The following is a 12,738-nucleotide window of genomic DNA, read 5'->3' as shown; positions in this document are numbered from 1 at the left end:
CAATCATCACAAGGCAGTCGCTCGCTTTATCTTTTCGCTCGCTTTATCTTTAAGACTCTGTTGTTGTGATTCAAAAGCGCAATCCCCCTTATCATGAAACTATTTTTCTTCCAAATATACTAGTGATCTTTTAAATATTTTCAACCTGCTGCAAGCATAGTGACAGGATAGGGATTTTAAACATACAACGTCAAACACCTAGTGATGCTTCATCATCGTTGGGCAATGGTAAAAAAAGAAAAAAAAGAAAAAGAAAATACCAACAGCAGCACCGAACATCCAGGACCTTATCGATACTGCCGGTACCGACCAATCAGGAACGATACCCAAAAATACACAGTTTTTTGTTGGTACTGGTGCTCGGTACCCATCCCTAATTAGCAAACACTGCAACAGGAAGTAAACTTGGGCCAGGGCAATTCAGAATGTTTATGGTGTCAAGTTAAAACCGTCTATATAAATTGTCAGATGCATGCAACATTTATGACATCTTTTGATAACAGTGTTGGTCAGTTTGTCTGCTTGACAATCCCATTTTGCTGCAATAAGAATGATTGAAGTGAGAACAGTGAACAGACTGGAAACTTGATCTCATTAGATCAAACCAATGTTGACAAAGTTGTTTTCCTTTGGGGACATCATTTGCAGTTGAAAAAAGGTAATAAATCGCTAGGGCGTCCAGGTAGTACAGCAGTAGATTTCTTGCCTACCAACACAAGGGTTGCAGGTTCGCACCCCCTTGTTACCTCCGGCCTCCTTGTTACCTCCGGCCTGGTCGGGCGTCCATACAGGCACAATTGGCTGTGTCTGCGGGTGGGAAGCCGGATTAGGGGTATGTGTCCTGCTCGCTGCACTTGCGCCTCCTCTGGTCGGTCTGGTGAAAAGAAGCGACTGGCAACTGCGCATGTCTCAGAGGAAGCATGGTGCTAGTCTACGGCTCTCCCCTGATTGGCAGAAGGGGTGCAGCGACCGGGGCAGCAGGGGGAAATTGGCAAAGTACAATTGTGGGGGAAATTGGGGGGAAATCAGGAAAAAATATCGCATATCACAATACTTTCGTATTGTGACTTAAGTATCGTGATAATATCGTATCGTGAGGCATCTGGTGATTCCCACCGCTAGTGACAGAGAGTGTGTAACAATGCAGTATCTACATGAACTAGAGTGTTCTGTCGAGAATGGAGAAAGAGACAAACTCAACTTTGAGCTTTAGTTTTTCAAGTTTTGTAAATGTGTCTTTTTACAGGGAGCTCGCTTATGTATAGCCTGGTAAAACCATGCTAATCACGTGACCTCACATTCTGTTATGTTATGTATAGCCTCGTAAAACCATGCTAATCACGTGACCTCACATTCTGTTATGTTATGCATGCTAATCACGTGACCTCACATTCTGTTATGTTATGTATTCACCTTATGTAGCCACGCCCATTTGACCCAGTTGTGTGGCCGTATCAAAACTTCCGGCTAAAAATAATAATAAAATAAAATAAAAAATGGCTGCGCTGCTCCAATATCATCTAACTCTGAATTAACTAATAATTTAGCCAATTGTATGTAACATACCAAATAAAAGCAAACGGCAATGTCTAAGAATGCAACGCCATGTAACTGGCTCGTTAAGTCTCGCATTCCAGGGAATTACGTTAACGTCTGCGGGTCTTATTGACGTTAGTGGCTCGCGCTGCCTCGGAGGAGAGACAACTATCTGAAGCTTTCTTTGTTGGAGTCCAGGTATGTTTTACAAGAAAGTGTTCGTCATTGTCGACGATAACGTTATCTGACCTGGCTAACAGTGGATACTCGCTTGCTTGCTGTGTACCGGCTCAAAGTAGTAGGCTACGTTCTTTATTTTACCCATTCACTGTCCGCTCCAAAAACAACTCTCTTATTTTGCGCAGTGACCGCCGGAAGTGTTAAAAGGACCCGGAAGAATTTGGCCCACTGTAAGGTCTGAACATAAGGTGAATAGCCTGGTAAAACCATGCTGACCTCACATGCTGGTTGGATCCACGCATCAGTCTGGACTCCGAGCCACCCAGTGATTTCAGTGGGCGGGAGTACTTGCCTTGACAAACTCCTTCAGCCAATCAGCATCAGCAAATCCAATCAAAATCCACTCGGTAGAATGGCGAAAACGTCTTTTCCACCGAGAAACTCTGCTGATGCATACTCTTCTTCTTGTTTAATTGTTGTTATTAGTGGCCGGGTCAGCGAAGCGGCATGGCCACTTACTGTATTTGCCATTATTATAATTTTTTTATATGATTAGTATTATTCTCCTGGGAAGTTGGACTTCCCATGCATGAAAATAAACCAAACTTTGCACAAAGGTCCATTTGGCGCCAATAGTCCTGATGGTGGCGCTACAGCGACTGTCTAAAGTTTCAAACTTAGAAAATTCATAAAAAATCAGGCATACGCGCTACGGCTTTGCAACTTTCACCGAAATGTGGGCCCAAGTGAGGAGAAACTTGTACACTGTCTGCAACCTATGGCCAATTATGAAGTCCAAAGACTGCAAAATGAAGGTTTTAAAGTAAACCATAGTTTATAGATATTAGCGCAGCCCCTTTTACAAAGGCTGTGCCTATTGGATAGTAATCCCTCGCGTCAGTGATGACTGAAGATTTTTCCTATTTGGTGCCACCAACTATGGGCCCGCCCCCTTTTGCCGCATCACCTGGCGGGGCCGCTCTGTGGCATAAAAGGAAGGTGCGCCCAATGATCTACTCCCAAAATAGTCATTTTTCTTCACTATTCTGTGGAAGTAGTGTGCCCCAATTGTAAAAGGGGCTGCGCTAATATGTATAAACTATGGTTTACTTTAAAACCTTTGTTTATTTTCTATTAGCTCCGCCCCTTTTACAAAGGCTATTGGATAAAGGGGTCGATCTCGTCAACGCACATTATGACACAGTTGGTCTAGTGCAGTGGTTCTCAAACTTTTTTGGCTTTAGTACCCCCTTTCCCTGATTTCAATCCAAGTACCCCCTTTACCCGACTACAACATTTTGCTTAGAAAACTGCAAGAGAAAACTAGCATATCATCCACTGAATGAACACTCACCTTTTGAAGAATATAACATTACAAAACAAGAAATGGAGTGAAAGAGTTGCAATTAGTGCCTCCTGAGCAGATTTATTTTAAAGTTTTGTTTATTTTCATGATTTATCCTCACGTTTTGTCCCTTTCTCTCAAGTACCCCCTGTAGTACCTCCACGTACCCCAGTTTGGGAACCACTGGTCTAGTGGCTTATAGACGGATGTATTAGCATGGTTGGTGACATAAATGTCTGTCTAATGGCTCATTTATATTCCATTTTCATACGTAAATAGATGCATCCGTTTCAAATGTTATTATCGTCACTGTCCACATGCTTCCATGCGTCTTTCACGTTGGTATCATGTTAAGCAATACATCCACCAGTGGGCAGTAGAGAGTCAAATGCATGAGTGTGTGTGTGGTTTTACTCCGTTTCATGCGTATCCGTAAGCTTTGAGATGACGGACAGAAAACGCACGAAATGAACGCAGAGTACGGACAGAAGGCTCTGTCCGTCTCTGTCTTTAACGTAGAGTATAATTGGGCCTTTAGGCCACGCGCCCTCGGACGGGAGGGGGACCAGGGTATCTACGTTTGGACCACCCAGCATCCTCGCAGGCCGGGCCCGGGGGGCAGGTCACAGGTGTGGTTATCAAAGGGGAGATGTTTTATGAGATATATGAAAAGGATAGGGAGAATAAGTTGAACAGCAAGCCCCGCCCAGCCGCGCTGGGATCTGAGCAGCGTCTGACTGACAAGTTAACTTATTCCTGCCTGCCTGCCTGCCTGCTATCCGCTCAACTAGGAACACTTATACATATTGGCCTGCCTGGCTGCACTGCGGGCAGAAAAAACAAATGCAGGCCAGGCCAGGCCACTGGGAAATGGCCCGCCACTCCCAATGGTGCAGTCCGCGCCTGCCCTACCATATGTTTTAGTTTAGGGCATACATGGGCAAATTACGGCCCGCGGCCCGGATGCGGCCCGCGGGCGCCACCTGTGTGGCCCGCCATGGAATTGCAAAAAAAAAAAAAAAAAAAAAAAATTTTTTTTTTTTTTTTTTTTTTTACACAGTGCACCTGAACCCAACATGCAAGATACCCGCTGAATAAATGTCCAAATGTTCATGTCATTCTGGCCAATACTCCACTTCTGTTATAGCATTTCAGTCTGGAATATGGAATATCTTTCAATAATCTTTATGACTAAAAGGCTACATTGAATTAGAAATTTAAATAATTAACTCATTGGTTTTGGATTTATTTAGCTTCAAGACTGCATTTTTGTTCGTGTGACCCTCAACACAGGCTTTGATTATCCCGGGCCACTTACTGATACTTATGCTTAAATTAACCCACTCATATTTTGATTTATTTCAAGAAAAACATTTTGGCTAGTGGAAATTCTAATTGGCTGGTAACTTTAAAATCTAGCAGCCATATTGGCAGGTGGTCAAAAAACTTAATTTCAAGCCCTGAGAGCAGGTGGTGACATAGGAGTGAGTGAGAAAAGGATGAAATATTGGTGGTTAAGACTGAATAATGACATCACAACTGTTAATTTAAAATGAGTTATTCCTCTAAACGTGGCTTCAAATGCACCAAATTTTTCACGCTGGCCCCGTTCGGCCCTCAGCAAAACCTGGTAGCAAATACATTTTTTGTGGCCCTCTCTATCATCAAAGTTACCCATCCATGGGTTACGGCATGACAATATTTGTTCGGCCCCCGGCAACAATCTGGGTTTCTCATGTGGCCCCCCATGAAAAATAATTGCCCACCCCTGGTTTAGGGTCTCTCTCGTAACCAGACAATTGTCCAAGTCCCTCTGATCCGAGTCCCAAGCGAGTCTCAAGTCAATTGGTCCCGAGTCTCAAGCAAGTCCCAAGTCTTTCCTTTTGTCGGCAAGTCAAGTCAAGTCAAGTCACAATGTTATTTCAAGTCAAGTCTCGAGTCGAGTCACAGGTTATGTCAAGTCGAGTCACAGGTTAGAAAAAATGACAAGGCAGAGATTATTTAGGCTGCGGACATGCGCGTTCACATTAATACGTGCTTGTTGCCAAGCAACACACTTCTCTCAGACGAGCTAGAGACAGCTGACAGACAGCTCCAACTCAGCTCAAACTTATAGAGTTGTATTCAAAGCATAGAAACGTTGTCACAGCTCAATTTAACATCGCCAACACAAGCAGTTTGATCACAAGTGCAATCAGTAGCCTACTGAATGCGATGGCAGACTGCGCACTGCGGGCAGTTGACGAAGTCAGGAAGAAATTGAAAGATCTTCCGACGCATCAGCTTAAAACCCGCCGACGAGCGGAGGTCCTGCGCCCAAAACGTCTATTTTACAGCACATATCGATCGATATTTTTGGAGAAGATTCCGGCCGCATCACGCGCAGATCAAGATGCATTTGGGTGTAACTTTTACGCCTGCTCCATACACAGACGCAGCGCATACAGGGTGCACTAGTCATAAAATTAAGTTAGTCGTAACTTTGAGTTCTACATCGGACGTAGCGTGTAAACCTAGGCGTACGCCCAGCTGGTGCACTCGGCTGATCTTGTCACAAGTCCGAGTCGAGTTTCGAGTCATTTTCTTCCAAGTCCGAGTCAAGTTTCAAGTATTTACCTTCCAAGTCCGAGTCGAGTCGGAAGTCGTCAAATTTGCGACTCGAGTCGACTCGAGTCCGAGTCCCTATGACTCGAGTCCAATTGTCTGCTCGTAACGGACAAGCCCGTCTTTTTATTGTCACACGAACACCACAATACATGCATGCGGCCACAACACACTCATGCTGACGGTGGCCGGTGAAAAGTGTCCTCTGCATTTAACCCATCCAGGCATCTCCTTTCCTCCAAGGGGCAGGCCAGGAGCAGTGGTCGCTTTCTCGTACAGCGCCCGGGTCTGCACTATTTAGTGCTTGAAGAAGCCTTGAAAGAGGTATTACCTTCTTTCTCATGCTCCCAGTACAGAGTGTGATAGCATCACAAAGCCAGTGGGAGAGCCGCTGTGTGTATAGGGCGACTGGACTCTGTAGTGGACACACAGTTGTTGTGTCCGCCTACTTTCTGCCTTGCGTAAAATTTACTGCGCCAGAGCGCGTATTGGGCACAGGCGATGTGCCACCTCCTCAGAGTGGCCCCTGTGAGGAGGGGGCCAGAAAGCCTCCAAGGAGGTAGTTCTTGATCTGAAAGAGCTATTCAGAGACTTTGGTATAAAGGAGGGATTTGGCAACAGAATGGCCGATCCTCCCTCCGCTCTGATAGACAGGCACGATGGTGCCACTGACAGAGCGCACAAATCACTCACTCTTTTGGCTGAGGTGAGAGCCAACAAGAGGGCTGTTTTTAATGAGAGCATTTTGAGCTATATCTTTATCTATAGGCTCAAAAGGAGGCTCTCCAAGGCTGCGCAGCACCAAGGGCAAGTCCCACTGGGGGGCCAGTGAGCGCAGGACAGGTCTGCTGCATCTCAAACCTCTCAAGAATCTACTAAGAAGGTTATGGGAGAAAACTGTTCTATCACCAAAACCTTCGTGGCATGACGAAATTGCTGCTGCATAACCTTTAATGGTTTCCGCAGGCAGATTTCTGTCCGCCAGAGATTGCAAATATGAGAGGATAGTGGGGAGGGAACACAACGTGGGTTCCACTCCCTTCCCCTCACACCAGGATTGGAAAGCAGCCCATTTTGCTGCGTAAACCGTGGTAGTGGAATGGGCTCTGGCGCTTTGAATGGTGCGTACCACGTTAGGTGACAGGCCAAGCCCTGTCAGATGCTCCCATTCAACGGCCAAGCCCACAGGCGCTGAGACAGCACCGGGGGCTGGAGGATGGCTCCGTCCAGCTGTGACAGCCATGGTCTGCCTCTCAGGAGTTGGATCATGGTTGGGAACCATGACGCATTTGTGCGTTCTGGTGCAATTATCATTATATTGATACTGCCAGTGTCAAGGATAGGCCCTCCTCCTGAACCCGCGTTAGGAGATGTGAAATCAGGGGGACAGGAGGGAAGGCATACAGGAGGGACTTGGGCGAATGCGTCTACCCCTAGAGTAGGTTTGTTGCGTGTGTTCAGGGAGAACCACAGCGGACACTGCGCATTTTCTTTGCTTGCAAAGAGGTCCACCTCTGCCCTGCCGAAGCTGCTCCATAATCCTCACACTAGATCAGGTAGCAACTTCCATTCTCCTGGCCGAGGACCGCCGTGTGACATAAGGTCTGCGGCTTGATTTTCCACCCCTGGAATAAAAAGAGCTTTGAGGGATAACAGATGTGTTTGTGACCACATCAGCAAATCCCTTGCTATTTCCAGGAGTGTGGCGGAGTGTGTCCCCTCCTGGTGGTTGATGTACGCCGCTGCAGTTGTGCTGTCCGTTCTGACCAGCATGTGATAAAAGATCCTATCCACCTATATCGTTTTGTGTTAGTTGCCTGAGTTTTTGAGATATCGGCTGTAGAGATCCAATACAATGGAACTGGATGGCACTCGGCTTGTGGTACTCAAAGAAACAACACCCGCGGGCCGATAACCTGACAGCTGAGGGGCAAAGTGCTTCAGCACTTTTGACACTGTCAGTAGTTCCAGGACATGTATGTGTAGGGAGGGGGGATGTCCCCACTGTCCCCCAATTCCCTGGGACCTGAACATTCCCCCCCAACCGAAGAGGGAAGCATCCGTGAACACAGTCACGTGTGACGTCACTCTCCCCAGAGGGACTCCCTCTGAGAGTCTGTTGGGGGTCCCCCAAAACTCCAGATCTGGGAGAATAGAGGGGGGGGGGGGGGGGGGGTGAGTGGGGGGTTTCAAGACACGTCTCTTGTGTCGTATAGGGTCTATTTTCATTCGATTGAACCTATCCTTCTCATGAAACTATCCTTCTCATGTGAAGGAGACCCAGTGCCACCACTACGTGACTCGATGCCATTGTCCCCAGTAAGCGCATCACAGTGAGGGCTGTCACTGTGGCCCCTGGGGCGAATTGATAGAGGAGGGAGAGTAGTAGTGGGGCTCAAAAAATGCACTTTCAATGTAAAATAGGTCGCTTCCGGAAAGAAGCGCCAAAATTTGCACAAATACTAGATTGTTATTTTGATAAAAGTAACTGGCCACGCAGAAATCTCGATCTTTCCAAGATGGCCGCCATTTCCCGCCCCAAAAACACTATTTTGGGGGCAACTTTGGGTAGAATTGTCCAATACGAATGATCTTGTTATCAAACCATACATTTATGACCACAGAGAAGCCAGATTTGTTCCATGTAAATTTCTAAATGGCTGCCATTTCAAAGATGGCTGCCATTTCAGCTATTTTTTACCATTGGTGGGGCTCAAAACAGCACCTTTAGGTCGCTTCCGGAAAGAAGCGCCAAAATTGGCACAAATACTCCTTGTGGACTGTTATTTTGATAAAAGTCATTAGCCACACAGACATTTTGATTTTTCCAAGATGGCCACCATTTCCAGCCTGAAAACACTATTTTGGGGGCAACTTTAGGTAGAATTGTCCAATATGAATGATCTTGTTATCAAACCATACATTTATGACCACAGAGAAGCCAGATTTGTTCCATGTAAATTTCAAAATGGCTGCCATTTCAAAGATGGCTGCCATTTCAGCTATTTTTACCATAGGATTTCACTGTCCAGGGCGATTTTGATGATTCTGGTGTCAAATGACAGGTTTTTAACTATGGAAATTTAAAAATTATACATCAGAAATCATTTGTATATCTCCTTTTGCCATTTACTCTGCATATATTTTCAAAGTAATGTGAAAATATGCATAAACAACAGTATTTTAGCTGGGCTACTTGGAGCGGAGCACCAGCAACATGAGCAACTCAGGGGTCAGCCTGCCTAGCAGCTGTAGTGTCAAGGACTACTCCAGCGCCAGCCTGCACCACCTGCAGGACACTCAGGAGATGACCCCCCCCCCCCCCCCCCCGTTGATTTCCTGTCCCCACCTTGACTCTCATTCTTTCAAAGCTATTTATTGTTTTAGCAAAAATGTATGTAATTACTTTACAGCAAGGTGTCCATTTATAAAAGTGGTAATTATTAGATCAAATGTACTTTATTAATTAACTGATTGAGTGCCAATGACGACAATCGTCGTCAATTCAAATACTAACGTAGAGTGCCAATGACGACGATTGTCGTCAATTGCGTTTTTTGACGGTGGGACGTGGATCAAAGCCAGATCCATCTCCTGTGAAAGTATGGTGGATGTTGAATGTGTAAAAGCTATTTTACCAACCCATTAGGTGGTGACAGTGCTCTCCAGATTAGAGAAAGGCGAGGAAAAAAGAGAGAAGAAGTCATGGGGAAACGGAAATCGCATCGGTATGCATCAATATGCATGAAGCATAACGTTAGCTGTGCCTGCAGCAGCCAATCTGCTGCCACAATTGAGCCCCTCCGTGTCCGCTGCGATAGCCCATCCGCATGATTAGTTGTGGAGTTGTTATTATTCTCAACTGGAAGCGATGGGAGCCGGTGAAAAATACACGCGGAACGCTGTAAAAAAGCTGGATGTAGCGCACTTTTCAGTGCAGAGCAAACTCAGCAGAGAGCCACCAGAGACACACCCACGGAGGAGGGGTTTGCAGTTGAGGGGGGGGGGGGCACGCAGGGCAGCATACAACACCGACCCAGACAGACCCAGACAGCAGGACAGGATTAGCAAACACAAGCTAGAATATCTGATGCCCACCAGCAGTAAATCAAGACCAGCAAGAAGCTGCAACCAGCAGCGCACGCAGGGGCCAGCGCTGCTGGTTGCAGCTAAAAAATATTATTTTGCCAAACAAAATTCCTTTGTTTTCACTGTTTTATTGAAGGAAATTATTTTTGAGGTGTCACATCAGAAAATATTAGCTTCAGAGTAAGTCATGTGCTTGAAATGCTTCATTTCACAAAAGGCTAATTATCTCAGCTTCTAATTTGAAACGTCTCTTTTTGGTGAAATCAACCTATCTTCTCCGGCTCATAACTAAAGAAGGGAAAATGATATCAATAAACCTTTTTTTGCTGATGATAGAAGAGAGTCTCATCGTTCTTTGGGCGTGTTCGGTGTTTATATAGTAATATCACACAATATTCTGTGGGCCTCGAGAAATCACTGAAAACGCTCTGAAACTCTGGCACTGGGAGCGTCCGTTCTCCAAAAGTGGCTGGCACTCAATGAGTTAATAGATTAATGTATTAATGTATTTATTTATTTATTTATTTATTTATTTATTTATTTATTTATTTATTTATTTATTTATAGCTTATGCATATTCAATTGTAACCAAATAATCGCTCCCTGTGAAAATAAAATGTCAATTTCCTATACATTTCTAATAAAAGTTGTGCTAAAATACTGTTGTTTATGCATATTTTCACATTACTTTGAAAAGATATGCAGAGTAAATGGTAAAAGGAGATATACAAATGATTTCTGATGTATAATTTTTAAATTTCCATAGTTAAAAACTTGTCATTTGACACCAGAATCATCAAAATCGCCCTGCACAGTGAAATCCTATGGTAAAAATTGCTGAAATGGCAGCCATCTTTAAAATGGCAGCCATTTTGAAATTTTCATGGAATAAATCTGGCTTCTCTGTGGTCATAAATGTATGGTTTGATAACAAGATCATTCATATTGGAAAATTCTACCCAAAGTTGCCCCCAAAATAGTGTTTTCAGGCTGGAAATGGCGGCCATCTTGGAAAAAAATAAAATGTCTGCGTGGCCAGTTACTTTTATCAAAATAACAGTCCAGAAGGAGTATTTGTGCCAATTTTGGCGCTTCTTTCCGGAAGCGACCTATAGGTGCTGTTTTGAGCCCCACTATAGGGTTTCCGCCCTCTCTGATGATAGTCTCCTCCTCATGACCCTGGAGTCGAGGTGTATCCCCAGATAAGTCACAGACTGACTGGGGAGAGGAGAGCTCCAATTTATGGCAAAACCCAGTGATTGGAGATGCTGTACTATCTCCCTCGTATGCAAGGCAGCCTGTTCTCTTGACTTGCCCAGCAGAATCAGGTTGTCCAAATAATGGAGGATTCTGATACATTTTCTCCGTAAGGCTAGCTCCATGCATTTCGTAAAGGTTTGGGGGGCTAGTGCGCCCCCGAAGGGGAGCCGGTTGTATTGATAGGCTATCCCTTGGAAGGAGAAGCCCAGTGAGGAAGTAACTGAAATAGAAGCCGCTCTGTACTTCCTCTAGAGGGACTCGGGAGATCACCTCTTTTAACAGAAGATCTTGCAATTCCCTTTCCAAAGCCAACTTTCCCTCTGGGGAATAGACTACTTTTTCGAACACGCCCTTGAATGGGGGGGGGGGTCTGTGTTTATGGGTCTGTGTTTTCCGGTTGTGATTAAAAAAAAAATACATTACAGGAGCAAATGCTCTTTCATGTCTTTCATGTCTAGTGTCAAACTCTGCACATTAGGGTTGCCAACCCCCATCGATCGCTGAGCCTTCTACATCGGACCATCGTGACGTGATTTAATAAAAAATCCAACTCGTGCTTGGGACATGCGGGTGATGTTAAACAAGTGCACCATAGTATGTAGAGCGGAGGGAAGGCGGACCTCTGATCCTTCTACATCTGACCACGTGATTAATTACCTGTTTGAATTTTAAAAAATCATAATTAATAAAATAAAAGATGGTCGGGCGGGCAGTGTTAAACAAGCACACCCTATCCCCCATTTCACAGAAGCAGAGTAGAGCGGAGGGGAGGTGGAGATGAAGAGCAGACGTAATTTGTGTTGTGAAAATGTTAAACTGTCAATTCAACTCGCCTGTTTCTATGAAGTCGCTTCCATTTTTTTTTTTTTTTTTTTTTTTTTTTTTTACCTTTATTTATACAGGGAGAGTCTCACTGAGAGCAATGCTCTCTTTTTCAGGAGTGCCCTGTTCACATTCTCACACACATTCATACCTGGAAGCTGACCAGTACAACCACAGTCTGATCTGCTGGCCACTGATCAGCTCCACTGGAGCAGTTGGGGTTAAGGGCCTTGCTCAAGGACACCTCAGTGGTGGTAATGAGGGAGGGGCAAGCGCTGCCTTTTCACTTTCCCCACCCAGATTTATCCTGCCGGTCCCGGGGATTGAACCGACGACCTTCTGGTCACAAGCTCGCTTCTCTAACCATTGGGCCACCACTGCCCCTAATTATGTACAGGCTGCTGTGTTTCTATCTCTCCTTAACATAGTAGTAGCCTATCCGGTGGTGTCTATGTTGTGTCCTGTTGTGAACTTGCAGCCAAACAGTAGCTTTCGCAGCGACTTCATAAATCATGAATTAATCAAGTAGGGATGGGACCGATCCGATCCAATATCGGTATCGGGTGCCGATACTGACGTAATTCATGGATCGGATTTTGACGATCCACGTGCCATGTGCTGCCGATCCAGTTTTTACATGGCTCGCGCTCGCGCTGAATGTAACATGAGGCACGCCTCCGTTCCAGTCTCCAGAAATTCCATTCCACAGTTTGCAGATCGCTAGCCTGTAGCTACTAGCAGCCAGGCCAGCCGCAGCACTGTGGCTGGCTGTACACAGAGCTCAGCTGAGCCGACTCGGCTAACGTAATATGCCCGTGGCGTGGAGATATGAAATAGTAGATAAACGGACAACTTCTCACTAATCCATTTAGCCTTCGTGTTGACTGCTGGAAGTTACTCCT

At 45.3% G+C, this 12,738-nt stretch overlaps 1 protein-coding gene across 2 annotated transcripts in view; it reads right to left on the bottom strand.

Moving 5' to 3' along the window:
- LOC310775230 (glutamate receptor 2-like) overlaps positions 1–12,738 on the bottom strand; it is a gene marked incomplete at its 3' end in the record, with an annotated part of 221,612 nt that overhangs the window by 76,820 nt on the left and 132,054 nt on the right. The window lies entirely within an intron of this gene.

This window comes from Poromitra crassiceps, assembly GCF_964638095.1.
Source record: "Poromitra crassiceps genome assembly, chromosome: 4".
NCBI lineage: Eukaryota > Metazoa > Chordata > Actinopteri > Beryciformes > Melamphaidae > Poromitra > Poromitra crassiceps.
The sequence above is the reverse complement of the archived record's forward strand: the minus strand, read 5'-3'. Positions and strand labels throughout refer to the sequence as shown.